Here is an 18,579-nt window from a genome sequence, read left to right as displayed (position 1 = left end):
CCGACTCTGTGCGACCCCACAGACACCAGCCCACCGGGGTCCCCCATCCCTGGGATTCTCTAGGCAAGAATACTGGAGTGGGTTGCCATTTCCTTCTCCAATGCATGATAGTGAAAAGTCAAAATGAAGTCGCTCAGTCATGTCTGACTCTTAGCGACCCCATGGACTGCAGCCTACCAGGCTCCTCTGTCATGGGATTTTCGAGACAAGAGTACTGGAGTGGGGTATGCCTTCTAGTTTCCATTAATATGTTTTTTCTGTTCTAGGATCTAGTCCAGGTTTTCAAATTGTATGTAGTCATCGTATGTCCTTAGTCTTCTCTGTGACAGGTTTTTATGCTTGTTTTTCATGACCTTGATGTTTTGAAGAGTGTACTGATTAGGTGGTGAGTTTGGGTTTATTTGATGTTTTTTTCATGATAAGGCTGGAGATAAGTAGTTAGAAAAATATATATATCCCACAAACATGACTTGTACTTCTTATTTCATCATATCAGAAGACATGTGATAACAACATGACTTATTGTTGTGACATTAAACTTGATCACTTGGCTGAACTTTAAGTTTCTCTACTGTAAATTTTCTATTTTTGCTTTTACTCATTATCTTCTATGGAACCAAGTCACCGCATGCAGACAATATTAAAGAGGAGAAGAATTAAGTTCCATCTACTAAAGGACAATTTTAGTCAAAAATTATAATTTTTCTGTAAGAAAGATTTACTATTTCTACCTCATTCATTTATTTATTCAATCATTTATATAAGCATGAAATTATATACATGTATTTTATACTTCAGATTACACACTATTAAAGAATCCTCTCTCATATATATGAGATATATATCTCAAGTATATATATATGTGTGTGTGTATGCATACATGTGCATGCATATTTCTCCATCATAATTTTTTAAGTACTTTGATAAGAGAGTTTGGACTTTAAAATTTTAATTATTTATACCTAGTCTGTTATTACTCATATGTAATTAATGAAGGAGAAATTAGATATTGTGTTTTGACTTAGAATTAAAGTGATATTCACATTTTAAAGTTTTTCTAGAATATGTGAAAGTTAGTCAGTCAGTCATGTCTGATTCTTTCTGACCCAATGGACTATACAGTCCATGGAATTCTCCAGGCCAGAATACTGGACTGGGTTACCTTTCCCTTCTTCAGGGGATCTTCCCACCACAGGGATTGAACTCAGGTCTCCCATGTTGCAGGTGGACTCTTTACCAGTTAAGCCACAAGGAAAGTCCAAGAATACTAGAGTGGGTAGCCTATCCCTTTTCCAGAAGATCTTCCCAACCCAGGAATCGAACTGGGGTCTCCTGCATTGCAGGAGGATTCTTTACCAACTGAGCTCTGAGGGAAGCCCTAGAATATGGTTATATTTTAATAGAAGTGGTCTATTCTCTTTAGGTTTGTCAGTTGACAGAAAGCTATAGCAAATAGCTAAAGGAATATACTGCTAATGTAGCAATACAAATTTCTCAATGATATCTGTCTAAATAGAATCTGATTCATAAACTAAGATAAAGGGCCATGTGCATTACTGTACTGTTCCCAAGAGTCAGGTGTGGGAACAACTTACATTAACAAATGAACAGATACAGAGCATAGACATACACTGGAATACTATTCAGCCTTAACAAGGAGGTGAAATCTGCACTATGCAAAAAGCATGGGTGATCTTTGTATGCCAAGAGCAATAAGCCAGTCACAGAAAGGAAAATACTGCATGGGCCCACTCATATGGGTTATCTAAAATAGCTGAATTTATAGAATCAAAGAGTAGAATTGGAGGTAGGGGGAGGGGGAAATTGGAAGCAACTAATTAATAGACATAGTAATTAAATGAGAAGAATCTCAGTTTGGGAGACCTGTTGTGCAAACTTACCCTGAAGTCAACAATAGTGCATTCTACACTTAAAATATTTTAAAGAGGATAACTCTCAAGTGTTCTTACCAAAACAACATTTTGAAAAGGGAAATGCAAGATTCTGGATATAGAAATAAATTTATAAAGTAATAGAATTTTGTGATACTCTGTCTGATACATTTTATTAGATAGTTGTCATAGACACAACTATTTAGGGATATGCTTATTTCTTAACCCAAATTTCTAACATTCTAATATGATTTTATTAAACTTTATGATTACTTTCTCAAGAGTATTAATTTAAATTCTGGTCATTTATTTATTTAAATATGTATTTATACAGTATTATGTGCCACTTGCTAAGTCTCTTGAGGTATATAGCAGAGACGAAGTCTAAGAGACTATATAATTAGGAAAGATAAATATTGTCATTTGACCTAATTAGGCAATTATTTGTAGAGGTGAATAGAATTAGACAAAAGTAAGCTATTCCTACAATCTTGTCCTCTGGCTTATACAAAAGTAAAGTCTCATCAAGTCATATCTAATTCTGCCTTGCCTGCTGACATTTATTAAAAGATAAACAGTTTTAAACCTGTTCTATGAATTTGGTGTATCCTCAGCCCTCTGTCTTATTTCAAGACACCTTACACAAAAGCTTCATGAAAATTTCCAGTGGCCAGATTTAATCGTCTATCACAGTAAGATAGATATCAGATTGTGATACAAACAGGGTTGTGACACAGACCATCTATGAATCAAGAGCAATGTACGAACTTATATTTAGAGTCTTATGCTGTGTTCTAAATAATTTAGACTGTTCTTACCATTGTTGCTCAGTAGCTAAGTTGTGTCTCTTTGCAACCAGATAAACCACAACATGCCAGGCTTCCCTCTCCTTCACTATGTCCCAGAGTCTGCTCAAACTCACGTCCATTATGTTACTTATGCCATCAACCATCTCGTCCTCTGTCACCCATGTCTGCTCTTGCCCTCAATCTTGCCTGGCATCAGAGTATTTCCAAAGAGTCAGCTCTTCACACCAGGTGGCTAAAGTATTGGAGCTTCAGCTTCAGTATCAGTCCTTCCAATGAACATTCAGGATTGATTTCGTTTAGGATTGACTGGTTTGATCTCCTTGTTGTGCAAGGGACTCTCAAGAATCTTCTACAGCACCACAGTTCAAAAGCATCAATTCTTCAGTGATCAACCTCCTTTATGGTCCCTCTCTCAATTCGCACATGACTACTGGAAAAGCCATCGTTTTGACTACACCAACCTTTGCTGGCAAAGGGATGTCTCTATAATATGCTATCTAGGGTTGCCATAACTTTTCTTTCAAGGAGCAAGTGTCTTTCAATTTCATGGCTGCAGTCACCATCTGCAGTGATTTTAGAGACCAAGAAAATAAAGTTTATCACTGCTTCCACCTTTTTTCCTGCTATTTGCCATGAAGACATGGAACTGGATGCCATGATCTTCATTTTATGAATGTTGAGATTTAAGCCAACTTTTTCAGTCTCCTCTTTCACCCTCATCAGGAGGCTCTTTAGTTCCTTTTGCTTTTTGCCATTGAAGTGGTATCATCTGCCTATCTGATGTTGTTGATATTTCTCCCAGCAATCTGGATTCCAGCTGTGCTTCATCTAGCCCATAATTTCACATGATGTACTCTGCATATGAATTAAATAAGTAGGGTTGCAATACAGCCTTGAAGTACTCCTGTCCCACTTTTGAACCAGTTCAATGTTCCATCTGTGGTTCTATCTGTTGTTTCTTGACCTGCACACATGTTTTTCAAAAGGCAGGTAAGGTGGTCTGGTATTCCCATTTCTTTAAGAATTTTCCACAGTTTGTTGTGCTCCACACGGTCAAAGGCTTTAACATAGTCAGTGAAGCAGATGTAGATGTTTTTTTGGAATTCCCATGCTTTTTCTATGATCCAGCAGATGTTGGTAATTTGCTCTCTGGTTCCTCTGCCTTTTCTAAATCCAGCTCGTACGTCTGGAAGTTCTTGGTTCATGTACTACTGAAGCCTAGCTTGAAGGATTTTGAGCATGATCTTGCTCGCATGTGAAGTGAGTGCCATTGTATGATAATTTGGACATTCTTTGGCATTGCCTTTCTTTGGGATTGGAATGAAAACTGACCTTTTCCAGTCCAGAGTTTTTCAAATTTGCAGGCATATTGATGCACCACTTTCAGAGCATCATCTTTTAGAATTTGAAAGAGCTCAGCTGGAATTCCATCACCTCCACTAGCTTTGTTTGCAGTATTGCTTCCTAAGACCTACTTTGCCTTCTTGCATTTCTTTTTCTTGGGGATGATTTTAGTCACCACCTCTTGTACACGTTACAAATCTCCATCCATAATTCTTTAGGTGTTCTGTCTACTAGATCTAATCCCTTGAAAATATTTGTCACTTTTTCTCTATAATCATAAGGGATTTTACTTAAGCCATACTCGAATGGCCTAATGGTCTACTGGTTTTCCTTACTTTCTTCAATTTGAGCCTGAATTTTGTGATAAGGAAATGTTAATCTGAGCTTCAGTCAGCACTAGGTCTTGCTTTTGCTGACTGTAAAGACCTTCTCCATCTGCAGGGAAAATACTCAATCTGATTTTGATATTGACCACCTGGTGATGTCCATGTGTAGAGTCGTCTCTTATGTTGTTGGAAGAGGGTGTTTGCTATGACCAGTGCACTCAACTGCTGTTATACAAAAACTTTAAAAAAACTAAAAATAATTTAAAATTAATTACTCTAATGAACAGTGTTTGTGATAATGATGAGAGATATGAAAGCTGAATCTTTCATATCATGTATTTTTCCAGTGTGGACTTTATGATTAAAAGCTTGGAGATCATCGGTGGAGTAGAAATTCCTTTAAAAGGCCACTAATGGCTGAAGAATTGATGCTTTTGAACTGTGGGATTTTCCAGGCAGGAGTACTGGAGTGGGTTCCCATTTCCTTCTCCAGGAGATCTTCCTGACTCAGGAATCAAACCCGGGTCTCCCGCGTTGCAGGCAGATGCTTTACCATTTGAGCCATCAGGGGAGCCCTATATGCAAATATCAAATTATTTTGTGTAACTTTTTCTTCCTGAACCTCTAGTATGTATTGACTTTTCCCCAAAAATGCACAGACATGTATTTAGTAATTTTAGCTGAAAAGTTTTATAGCTAAGTGACACTGTAACTATTTATGGACTTTTTCCCTTTAGCTCAAATGGCAAAGAATCTGCCTGCAAGGCAGGAGACCAGGGTTCAATCCCTGGGTTAGGAAGTTCCACTGGAGAAGGGAATGGCAATCCACTTCAGTATTCTTGCCTGGAGATTTCCATGGACAAGATGCCTGGTGGTCTACAATCTGTGGGGTGGCAAAGAGTCAGACACGACTGAGTGACTAACACAGTAACACAGTCACAGAATACATGTAAACTTCTCAAACATAATAATTATGTCTAGTTTACCATTTTGTATCCACTGCCTTGCATAGTAACTGGACTTTTCCACTCAATATGTATGCCGTAGGTTAGTACTTTTTAGAATCCACTTTGCTCTCTTTAAAAATTATCATCTGGCTCCTTTCCTATTTTACATTACTCAGAATAAGTAACTGCTAAATATTTGCATTTTAAATGTGTCCAACATCCCAAATGCCATTTGTCTGGACATGGGAAATGGGAAATCACTTAACATGGCCAGATGCTCTCCTAGTATCTCTTCACCTACAACTAATAAAATAATTGTCCAGTCGAAACAGAAGCTGAAATTTAACAACAGTTGTGGACACAGCTGTCCTTTTCATTATAGGGGACTGGAATGCAAAAGTAGGAAGTCAAGAAACACCTGGAGTAACAGGCAAATTTGGCCTTGGAATATGAAAGGAAGCAGGGCAAAGGCTAATAGAGTTTTGCCAACAGAACGCATAGGTCATAGCAAATACCCTCTTCCAAAATCACAAGAGAAGACTCTACACATGGACATCACCAGATGGTCAACACCAAAATCAGATTGATTATACTCTTTGCAGCTGAAGATGGAAAAGCTCTATACAGTCAGCAAAAAGAAGACCGGGAGCTGACTGTGGCTCAGACCATGAACTCCTTATGCTAAATTCAGACTTAAATTGAAGAAAGTAGGGAAAACAACTAGACCATTCAGCTATGACCTAAATCAAATCCCTTATGTTTTTACAGTGGAAGTGAGAAATAGATTTAAGGGACTAGATCTGATAGATAGAGTGCCTGATGAACTATGGACGGAGGTTCCTGACATTGTACAAGAGACAGGGATCAAGACCATCCCCATGGAAAAGAAATGTAAAAAAACAAAACAGCTTGTCTGGGGAGGCCTTACAAATAACTGTGAAAAGAAGAGAAGTGAAAAGCAAAGGAGAAAAGGAAAGATATAAGTATCTGAGTGCAGAGTTCCAAAGGATAGCAAGAAGAGATAAGAAAACCTTTCTCAATGGTCAATGCAAAAAAATAGATGAAAACAACAAAATGGGAATCTCTTCAAGAAAATTAGAGATACTAAGGGAACCTTTCATGCAAAAATGGGCTTGATAAAGGACAGAAATTGTATAGACCTAACAGAAGCAGAAGATATTAAGAAGAGGTGGCAAGAATACACGGAAGAACTGTACGAAAAAGATCTTCATGATCCAGATAATCAAGATGGTGTGATCACTCTTCTAGAGCCAGACATCCTGGAATGTGAAGTCAAGTGGGCCTTAGAAAGCATCACTATGAACAAAGTTAGTGGAGGTGATGGAATTCCAGTTGAGCTATTTCAAATCCTGAAAGATGCTGCAATCAATATGCCAGCAAGTTTGGAAAACTCAACAGTGGCCTCAGGACTGGAAAAGGTCAGTTTTCATTCCAACCCCAAAGGAAGGCAAAGCCAAAAATGCTCAAACTAATGCACAGTTGCACTCATTTCACACACTAGTAAAGTAATGCTCAAAATTCTCCAAGCCAGGCTTCAGCAATATGTGAATTGTGAACTTCCAGATGTTCAACCTGGTTTTAGAAAAGGCAGAGGAACCAGAAATCAAATTGGCAACATCCACTGGATCATCGAAAAAGCAAGAGAGTTCCAGAAAAACATCTATTTCTGCTTTATTGATTATGCCAAAGCCTTACTGTGAGGATCACAATAAACTGTGGAAAATTATGAAAGAGATGGGAATACCAGACCACCTGACCTGCCTCTTGAGAAATGTGTATGCAGGTCAGGAAGCAACAGTTAGAACTGGACATGGAACAACAGACTGGTTTCAAATAGGAAAAGGAGTACGTCAAGGCTGTATATTGTCACCCTGCTTATTTAACTTATATGCAGAGTTCAGTTCAATTCAGTTTAGTCGCTCAGTCGTGTCCGACTCTGCAACCCCATGAATCGCAGCACGCCAGGACTCCCTGTCCATTACCAACACCCGGAGTTCACTCAGACTCACATCCAGCGAGTCAGTGATGCCATCCAGCCATCTCATCCTCTGTCGTCCCTTCTCCTCCTGCCCCCAATCCCTCCCAGCATCAGAGTGTTTTCCAATGAGTCAATTCTTCACACAAAGTGGCTAAAGTACTGGAGTTTCAGCTTTAGCATCATTCCCTCCAAAGAAATCCCAGGTCTGATCTCCTTCAGAATGGACTAGTTGGATCTCCGTGCAGTCCAAGGGACTCTCAAGAGTCTTCTTCAACACCACAGTTCAAAAGCATCAATTCTTCGGTGCTCAGCTTTCTTCACAGTCCAACTCTCACATCCATACATGTGTACATCATGAGAAACGCTGGGCTGGAAGAAGCACAAGCTGGAATCAAGATTGCTGGGAGAAATATCAATAACCTCAGATATGCAGATGACACCACCCTTATGGCAGAAAGTGAAAAGAAACTAAAAAGCCTCTTGATGAAAGTGAAAGAGGAGAGTGAAAAAGTTGCTTAAAGCTCAATATTCAGAAAACTAAGATTATGGCATCTAGTCCCATCACTTCATTGCAAATAGATGGAGAAACAAGTGGATAACTTTATTTTTCTGGGCTCCAAAATCACTGCAGATGGTGATTACAGCCATGAAATCAAAAGACGCTTACTCCTTGGAAGGAAAGTTATGACCAACCTAGATAGCATATTCAAAAGCAGGGATATTACTTTGCCGACTAAGGTCCGTCTAGTCAAGGCTATGGTTTTTCCATTAGTCATGTATGGATGTGAGAGTTGGACTGTAAAGAAAGCTGAGCACCGAAGAATTGATGCTTTTGAACTGTGGTGTTGGAGAAGACTCTTGAGAGTCCCTTGGACTGCAAGGAGATCCAACCAGTCTATCCTAAAGGAGATCAGTCCTGGGTGTTCTTTGGAAGGACTGATGCTAAAGCTGAAACTCCAGTACTTTGGCCACCTCATGCGAAGAGTTGACTCATTGGCAAAGACTCTGATGCTGGGAGGGATTTGGGGCAGGAGGAGAAGGGGATGACAAGATGAGATGGCTGTATGGCTTCACTGACTCGATGGACATTAGTTTAAATGAACTCCAGAAGATAGTGATGGACAAGGAGGCCTGGCGTGCTGCAACTTATGGGTCGCAAAGTGTCGGACACGACTGAGCGACTGAACTGAACCGATGGACACAGCTTGATGGACCTCCTTAACATCTGCCCTGGTTTAAGTTATCCTTAATGATTAATAGATTCTTACACATTCACTATCAATGTGCTTCCCTGTTGGAGAAAGCAGAAATGAGTCAACTAGCTCCTTGTAGTTTCACAAATTAAAAAAAAAAAAAATCCTGCTACAGTCTTTGGAATTTTCTGCTAACATCAGCTTATTTTTCCATTTGCTTTCCTGACATTGTTGCCCTGAATTTCTTTGAAATACTTGTGTGCCAAGCATTGCTCTGCATAATTCATATACAGACATACCTTGAGATATTAGGAATTCAGTTTCAAACCACCAAAATAAACTGTATATCACAATGAAACAAATTGCATACTATTTTAGTTTCCCAGTGCACATAAAATCAGGTAAACACTGTCCTGTAATCTGTCATGTGTGCAATAATAGCATTGTGTCTAAAAACACAATGTACTAAGCTTAGTTAAAAATACTTTATTGCTTAAAGGCTAACCATCATCTGAACCTTCGGAAAGTCATAAGCCTTTTGCTGGTAGGGAGTCTTACCTCAGTGCTGATAGCTGCTGAGTGATCAGGGTGATAGTTGCTGAAGGTTGGGGTGGCTATGACAATTTCTTAAAATAGAACAACAATGAAGTTTGCTGTGTCAGTTGACTCTTAATTTCACAGTGTTTTTCCTATAGCATGTAATGCTGTTTGATAGTGTTTTGCTCACAGTAGAAGAAGTGAAAATTACTCAGTCGTGTCCGACTCTTTGTGACCCAATGGTGTGCAACACGCCAGGCTTCCCCGTCCATCACCAACTCCCGGAGTTTACTCAAACTCATACCCATTGAGTCGATGATGCCATCCAACCATCTCAGCCTCTGTTGTTCCCTTCTCCTCCAGCCTTCAATTTTTCCCAGCATCAGGGTCTTTTCCAATGAGTCAGTCCTTCACATCAGGTGGCCAAAATATCAGAGTTTCAGCTTCAGCATCAGTCCTTCCAATGAACGTTCAGGACTGATTTCATTTAGGATGAACTGGTTGGATCTCCTTGCAGTCAAAGGGACTCTCAAGAGTCTTCTTCAACACCACAGTTCAAAAGCACCAGTTCTTTGGTGCTCAGCTTTCTTTACAGTTCAACTCTCACATCCATACATGACTGCTGGAAAAACCATAGCTTTGACTAGACGAACCTTTGTTGACATCTTTCTTGAGGATTTTCATTTGATTTTGCCCAGAGGCACTGCTATCTTTGGCAGCTATAGCCTTATGAAGTGTATTTCTTTATATATATATATATATATATGTTTATTTTAATTGGAGGCTAATTACTTTACAATATTGTATTGGTTTTGCCATACATCAACATGAATCCACCACAGGTAGACACGTGTTCCCCATCCTGAACCCCCCTCCTTCCTCCCTCCCTGTACCATCCCTCTGGGTCATCCCAGTGCACCAGCCCCAGGCATCCATTTCTTAAGGAAACTAGAAATTACTCCTTGATCAATGAGCTGTAGAATAAATATTAGATCAGCAGGCATGAAGACAACATAAATCTAAAATATTCAGTTAACTATGTTGTCAGCAGATAACCTGTCATTCAGGTTTTGTGGTCCATTTATAGGACACAAAGTAGATTTAGTATCATTCTTAAGGATCTTAAAGTTTTTAAAAAAAATTATTTTAGCAAAAACAGAAAATTGCTGCACAACCGTAGCCTATTTCAAATACTTCTAGAACATACTTATAATTAAGGTTGGTGTGCTGATAGTTTAATTAAACATTGGTGATAAGGGTTTACAAACACACAGACGAAACATGTTAGTGTACATATAGACAATCTATAAGTACGCAGTTACCTATGAAATAATGTGTATGAATCGCAAGTTTTAGGATGAATACTGTGCTTGCTTAGAAGAACGCTTTGATTAGCGATTAAGTTAGAAGGTGCGACAGCCAGCACCACTAGAGAGAAATTCATCTGCATTATGCAGGTAAAAGGAATTGGAGCTCCAGTGAACAAACAGGAAACCGAAGGGAGGAGGAGATTAAAGAAATAAGGAACTAGAAACCAGTGAAGATTCTGTCATGGCACAGATCCTTATTAAGTACCAGCTGTGATTCAGGCATTGTCCCAGTTACTGCAAAGACAAGATTGAACTAGAAACTCATTTCTAATTCTCAGTGGCCTGACATCTTCAGTTCAGTTCAGTTGCTCAGTCCTGTCCAACTCATTGCGACCCCATGGACTGCAACAGGCCAGGCCTCCCTGTCCATCACCAACTCCCAGAGTTCACTCAAACTCATGTCCATCAAGTTGGTGATGTCATCCAGCCATCTTATCCTCTGCCATCCTGTTCTCCTGCCCTCAATCTTTCCCAGCATCAGGGTCTTTTCCAATGAGTCAGTTCTTTGTATCAGGTGGCAAAGCTTCAAGTATTGGAATTTCAGCTTCAACATCAGTCCTTCCAATGAACACCTAGGACTGATCATCTTTAAGATGGACTGGTTAGATCTCCTTGTAGTCGAAGGGACTATCAAGAGTCTTCTCCAACACCACAGTTCAAAAGCATCAATTCTTCAGCTCTCAGCTTTCTTTATTGTCCAACATTCACATCCATACATGACTACTGGAAAAAGCATATCTTTGACTAGATGGACCTTTGTTGGCAAAGTTATGTCTCTGCTTTTTAATATGCTGTCTAGTTTGGTCATAGCTTTTCTTCCAAAGAGTAAGCGTCTTTTAATTTCATGGCTGCAATCACCATCTTCAGTGATTTTGGAGCCCAAGAAAATAAAGTCTGTCACTGTTTCTATTATTTCCTCACCTATTTGCCATGAAGTGATGAGACCAGATGCCATGATCATAGTTTTCTGAAAGTTGAGTTTTAAGCCAACTTTTTCACTTTCATCTTTCACTTTCATCAAGAGACGCTTTAGTTCCCTCTTCACTTTCTGCCGTAAGGGTGGTGTCATCTGCATATCTGAGGTTATCGATATTTCTCCCAGCAAACTTCATTCCTGACATCTTAGTAGGCAGTAAAGGACATCAAAAAAGTAATTAAACAGAACAAATTCAGAAGGTAACAGGTACAGTGAAGAAAATAGGGCAGCGCCATGGGGAGTGGAAGCAGGAACCTCGTCAGGGTGCCCTGAGCTGGCTCTCCGTGGTGACCCTGTGAAGCACTGGGGGGAGTGTCAGAAGAGAGGCAGGACCTCTGTCCCATGTGCAAGGCTCAGATCCAAAACCCCCCAGCCCAGTGTTTCAGCGACTCGGCTGAACTCACATAAATATTTCATTTAAGTAGTTTTTAAATATGGAAATAAAAACATATATTTAGATTTCATGGTGAGATCCAGATGATGAGAGGAACACAGAATACATGGAACTTGCAGCTTCAGAGGCAGAAAAAGCTCCAGAATTGTGCCTGTTGGGGCATTTGGTTCCAGAGATGCTCCATCCGTAGGTAGTACTTCTCTCGCAATTCATTACATATGTTAACATATTTATATTGGTAGCTAAATAATGGGGAAAGTAAAGATAGTCCAAAAAATATGTGTATAAGAATATATATCTGAATCTAGCAACACAAAATATGAATGTTCTCCAAAGCACTGACAACCTTAGCATACTAATTATATACAATACTCCAAACACTATTAAGTGTAAGAGTCTAATGTGTGTATTTACATTTATATATGCTCCTCTCTTTTGTTTTCACCTAAGAAAAAGAAAATAGAGGCAGTGGCAAATAGAAAAATTAATCACCCGCAAGACAATGGAATACAGAAGGGACGCTTGCCTTCATTCTTAGCTACTCCCCCATTTGGTTCCTCTGGAAGAGCTATGAAATTAGCTAAGCTCCCTATGATAGTTTTGAAACATCTAAAATGAACCTGAGTGGGTTACATAGAGTTTGGGTAAAGAATATATGAAGTTGTATAGCAACAATTTTAACACTGATAAAAAGAGCCTCTAAAGTAATGTATCGTTATTGAGACGTATAGTTTGGACTCTTGTGTCCAAGTTTCAGCTTTGCCAGTTAATAATATTATTGCTATGCTTTGATTAAGTCATTTAACTTCCACAAAATTCACAGTTTTCAGGATTAACAAGGAGAGATCATATTATGATCATTGTTGCTTTTGTTCATTTGCTCAGTTGTGTCTGTCTCTTTCTGACCCCATGGACTGCAGCATGCCAGGCTTCCCTGTCCATCACCAACTCCCGGAGTTTACCCAAACTCATGTTCATTAGAGTTGATGATGCCATCCAACCATCTCATCCTCTGTTGTCCCCTTCTCCTCCTGCCTTCAGTCTTTCCCAGCATCAAGGTCTTTTCTAATAAGTCAGCTGTTAACATCGGGTGGCCAAAGTATTGGAGTTTCAGCTTTAGCATGAGTCTTTCCAATGAATATTCAGGATTGATTTCCTTTAGAAATAACTGGTTTGATCTCTTTGCAGTCCAAAGGACTCTCAAGAGTCTTCTCCAGCATATAGATGGTATATATGCGATCAGTCATGTCTGACTCTTTGCGAACCCATGGATTGTAGCCCACCAGGCTCCTCTGTCCAGGGAATTCTCCAGACAAGAACAGTGGAGTGGGTTGCCATGCCCTCCTCAAGGGGATCTTCCCAGCTCAGAGACTGAACCCAGATCTCCTGAATTGCAGGTGAATTCTTTACCATCTGAGCCATCAGGGAAGCATATTATATATACTGTTATATATAATATTACATATACTATTATACATATTATATATACTATTATATAAACTATTATATACTATAAATAATTGGAACTATATATAGTATGTCTATATATATAAATATAGCATATATTTATTATTTCTGTGAAAGCATAAATTGGAGCCACTCTTATTTTCAAGGTGATTATTAGTTTGTTGGTTATTTCTACTACTTTCCCTTACACCACTTCTTTTTAACATTTGATTTTAAATCATCAATAAGAGAGTAAGAAGTTTAAATTCATTTACATCCTGGTTTTGGATAGCTGGATAGCTGTTGTAAGTTTGATTTCTGAGTTTGTTACTTGTGGACAAATTAATTTCAAGATTTTTTGAAGATTTTAACTTAAAAAATATGCTTCCTTCTATCCTCACAATTTTAGAAAATAGGAAAGTACCAGGAGCTGCACAAATAGTTATATTTATGTAGTTCAAATGTTGACATTCTCCACCTACCACTGTCTTTTATTTGTTTTGAGTGGAGATTTTACCAGCTCATTTGGAGTAGCCGTAGGGAAGCTGTTTAGAACCAGGATCTTTGGGGAGACCACTCATTTCTGTTATCTTTTTTTTTTTTTTTGTCTATTTTTAAAAATGTGTTTATTTATTTTAACTGGAGGAAAGTCACTTCACAACACTCTGGTGGCCCCTACCATGAAGTGAAGCAAAGTCGCTCAGTCGTGTCTGACTCTTTGCGACCCCATAGACTGTAGCCTACCAGGCTTCCCTGTCCATGGGATTTTCCAGGCAATAGTACTGGAGTGGGTTGCCATTTCCTTCTCCAGGGGATCTTCCCAACCCAGGGCTTGAACCTGGGCCTCCTGCATTGTAGACAGATGGTTTACCATCAGAACCACCAGGGAAGTGATGGCCCCTACCGTACATCAACACAAATCAGCCACAGGCACACATTATCTCCTCTCTGCCCATATGACTATTCATGCCCAATGTATTCCAGTTGCCTCTACAATCTGAATTTATAGGGAGAAGATCCTTTTTGCAAGGTCCATCTAGCCAAGGCTATGGTTTTTCCAGTGGTCCTGTATGGATGTGAGAGTTGAATTAAAAAGAAAGCTGAGCACAGAAGAATTGATGCTTTTGAACTGTGGTGTTGGAGAAGACTCTTGAGAGTCCCTTGGACTGCAAGGAGATCCAACCAGTCCATCCTAAAGGAGATCAGTCGTGGGTATCCACTGGAAGGACTGATGTTGAGGCTGAAACTCCAATACTTTGGCCACCTCATGCGAAGAGTTGACTCATTGGAAAAGACCCTGTTGCTGGGAGGGATTGAGGGCAGAAGGAGAAGGGGATGACAGAGGATGAGATGGTTGGATGGCATCACCGACTCAATGGACATGGGTTTGGGTGGACTCTGGGAGTTGGTGATGGACAGGGAGGCCAGCGTGCGGCGGTTCACAGGGTCGCAAAGAGTTGGACACGACTGAGTGACTGGACTGAACTGAACTATAGCAATATCATATCCTCTTGGGAAACCATCTGCACTTTAGGTTTTTCACAGAGAATACAAGAGCACACCCGAGGCTCTCTTGTGTTGCAATATTTTGTTCTTACAACTCTCACACTCACCGCAAAACTAATCCAAAGAAGGCCTGAATGAAGGACATTTTCATGTTCATTAGTGTACCATATCGAATTCGATATTATCATATCTCAACACTATAAAGGAGAGCACCCATCCCAATATATATTCCAGTTATTGGATTAGAGGGTGACTCTTGGTCACCAGTAGCTTAGTGAATTTCTCAGTACATAATTGTTAGTATCAAAATGGGCAAGTAGTAGTTTTGCCTTTGCTTGGTTTTATTTTTTAAGCATGTGGTAGCATATGACTGAATTCACAAAGAAGCAGTTCAAGACATCAGTGAATTCTCTATTAATGAGTATTAATTTCATATACAGCTATTAGTGTGGAATTCTGATAGGATACATATAAACAATTCTACCTTAGTCATTGTAATATAAGCAAAATGGTAAGACGGTTTAAAGCACAAAATTGTCTAAGTAAATATATAATGTTTGCAGTACAAATCTGAAGTTGCAGCCCTGAATATAAACGTGGAAGTGCATGCTAACTCGCTCAGTCATATCCAACACTTTGTGACCCTATGGACTGCAGCCCGCCAGGCTCCTCGGCCCATGGATTCTCCAGGCAAGAATACTGGCGTGAGCTGCCATGCCCTCTTCCTGGAAGAGACATGTTTTGTTTGCTCCCTCCAAGAAGAGTTGTATAACAAGCAGTGTCAGTAGCTATGCATTCTGGAAAGGTGAAAAGGTAACTGCTCTCTTACAGACATTTAGGATTACTAGTTGCTATCCTAGCAAAAATAGGGTGGATCAAGCTATGAACTTTGAATTTAGATATCCTTGAGTATCCCTACATAAATAAGGGCAGAAAATAAAATATAAAATCCCATTTCCTTGCTTCAACAAAGCCTGTTTAAGAGCACACACAGAAAATATGTGATATGCATGGAGTCCACACATCAGTGTTTGAGGAAACCTTTTGAGCTGTCAATAATCTGGAGAAAAGACAGCCAGCCTATGATATCACGGTTCTCACAATAAAGAGAGTCAATCATGAAACAGAAGGGTTTACTATTTTACAGATACTAATAATAATTCCTGAGTCTGAATTTGCAGATAAATTACAAATTAATGATAGTACAAATTAAATGGCAAGGATTCAGTTATTGAAAAACCAAATTAGAAGCAAATGCTGTACAATTTAAATAAATTGTTAAAGTACACTCAGGTGAGCATTTTATTATGCAATTGATGTGTTGTACCAGGAAAAAAAAAAATTGCATAACTTCAAGATAAAAGTCCAGAAATTGTAAAGAATGTATTTACTGCCATCAAATAAAACAGCAATCAACTTAAAGACTTCACTAATTTTTATAGAAAAATAGTGGATGCAAGTATCTTTGTTATTTATAGTTTTTCTGTTCATAGTTTTTATGAGCATTCTGGAAATTTTATAACATTTTAGATTTCAAGTTAAAGTCATTTAAAATTAATTATTTTATCATCTATAAAATGTCAAGCATCATTCTCTCTCAAACTGTTGCAATATTGGTGTTTAAATAGAGGAGATCTTGTATACTAATGTTTAAAGTAATGTCCAACTAAATAGCCAAGGAAAGTAAACTTTCAGAGAGGAAAGGAATGTTGTAAATGTGTTTCATCCTAAATTATTATGTTTTCAGCTTACAGCACAGGTGTTTAAAGTGGTCGAAGGTGTTCTCTCAAACAAATGTCCAGATGGCTGATTGTCATTATAAACACTATTAGGTCCATGTATTTACAAAATAAATTTTATAATTCTGCTTTTATAGCAGCTGGAGTGAGAGCTTTGTGTTTATCTTAGTATTTAATTTTATAAAACAAAGAATGAGTTAATATTGTTCCTCAATTATTTTTAGAAAACATAATTTGCACAATTTCTACAAAGTGAAATGTTGCAGCTGTGTGTTTACCAAACTATATTCCTGGAAAAAATGATCTTATTATTGGCATACCAGTATGAAAATTAAATGAAGGGGAAATTTTGATATAACAGTTAATTTTCAGTAGTGTATTTTATATAATATCTTCAGTAGTACAGAGTGTAACCTTCACTATGTTTTGTTCAACTTCTTTTCAGACTCGGTGGGTAGTGAAACAAAATAGCAATTTTGTTGAGGAAAATAGAAACCAATTGGTTGCATTAACTGTCTTGTATGCTGTGAGCTGAGACTTGCTTGAAATCATGTGGTTTTCACAACGCTATCTGATTTTCAGGTTCACTGTTTCTATACTTGGTCATTTAAAACAAAACTTCAAGTTACATTCATGTATTGAAAGGGCAAATTGTATTCATTTAGATGCAGTATACTAATCTCAAGATGGATCTAAATCCAATTTAAAGATGATTTGATTTTTATAGACATCTAGATAAGAGAAATGGATAAATCAATATGTATACGAGTTGTCACAGAAATCAGCAGTGAAAATAAAACATTTTGTTCATGAACCGATTCTTGCTTGTGTTATCAGTTCTGTTGATCTACCCTAAGTGTTTACAGGAAATGGACTTCAAGTAGCACTTTTGTACATTTTTTATGCCTTTAAGTGGCCATAGCAACAAGTATAACTACCACTCTTACAACTGATCAGAGACTGTCTTCTCATATGGCTATATTATGTATTAAATGTTATTAAATATTTTAAATCAGAGAAAGCTAATCTATTCTAAAGAAGTATAGAAAAGTAGGCAATATTGTGTTGGGTTATTATAAATGGCATTTTAGTGTTTATACACATTGAGAAATCTATTTAGGCTCAGAAAAAACAAAAGACAAGCATAGCCTGAAAAAATATTTGCTTTCTTTTTTTTTTACCAGTACACTAAGGACTAGTGTCTATTTACCAAGAGCTGACCACTCCCTTTAATGTCATTCAAACTTTTGATTTCTAGGTAGATTATATAGGACTCTAAACAATGAATTTATTTAGTAATTCTCATGACCATAAACAGAAAAGTTATATACAGTATCGAAAATTTTGTCTCAAAATTGTTGATCTAGGATACCATTAAAATAAAAGGATCTAGTTAATCCATAGACTATAAATTCATTTGAAAGAAGGGAAGGGCTTATAGTTCATACAGCAATTTTGATACAGACCAATGCTGTTTAAATAAGGACAAACTCCAAGGAGAAAAATGAATGTAGTGAAGGGGTGGAAAATATATTAGAACCGGAGAAAATATCTGTGGACCATGAAGCAGGAGATGTTGTATTTCAGAAATAAGTGAAATTATTTAAGAACAGTTGTTTCAAATGAAATAACAAGTAGTAATTATATGAGAGAAAGAATAATTTGTCAAAGGCAATAAATTGATAGCATAGCTATCATCTACTGAGGTGTGAAATGTACTTAGTACTCTCAATAGATTGGAGCTGTAAACTAATTATATTAATCCTCACAGAGACACTGTGACTTGGGAGTTTATTCCCATTTTCTTGATAAGGCTATCAAGTCTCTACCACACTGTCACTGTGTCATAAATCTGGTGACTATATGGACCTGTGTGTCTGTTACTGGACTTTCTGGTATTTTCTGTGAATCAATTTATCTGCCTTTATGTCAGTATTGCACTGTCTTGACTATACCAGCTTTCTCTTAGGCATTAGAAAAACATTAGTAATTTTTCAAAATAAAATATTTTTTTTGTTTTGGTGGAAATCATAATTAAATTTTATCTCTCTGGGTCCAGAGAGAAAAATAGAGAAAACTCACAGCAGTTATTATTTTAATG

Source organism: Capricornis sumatraensis, chromosome 9 (assembly GCF_032405125.1).
Source record: "Capricornis sumatraensis isolate serow.1 chromosome 9, serow.2, whole genome shotgun sequence".
In the NCBI taxonomy this organism is placed as follows: domain Eukaryota; kingdom Metazoa; phylum Chordata; class Mammalia; order Artiodactyla; family Bovidae; genus Capricornis; species Capricornis sumatraensis.
The sequence above is the reverse complement of the archived record's forward strand: the minus strand, read 5'-3'. Positions refer to the sequence as shown.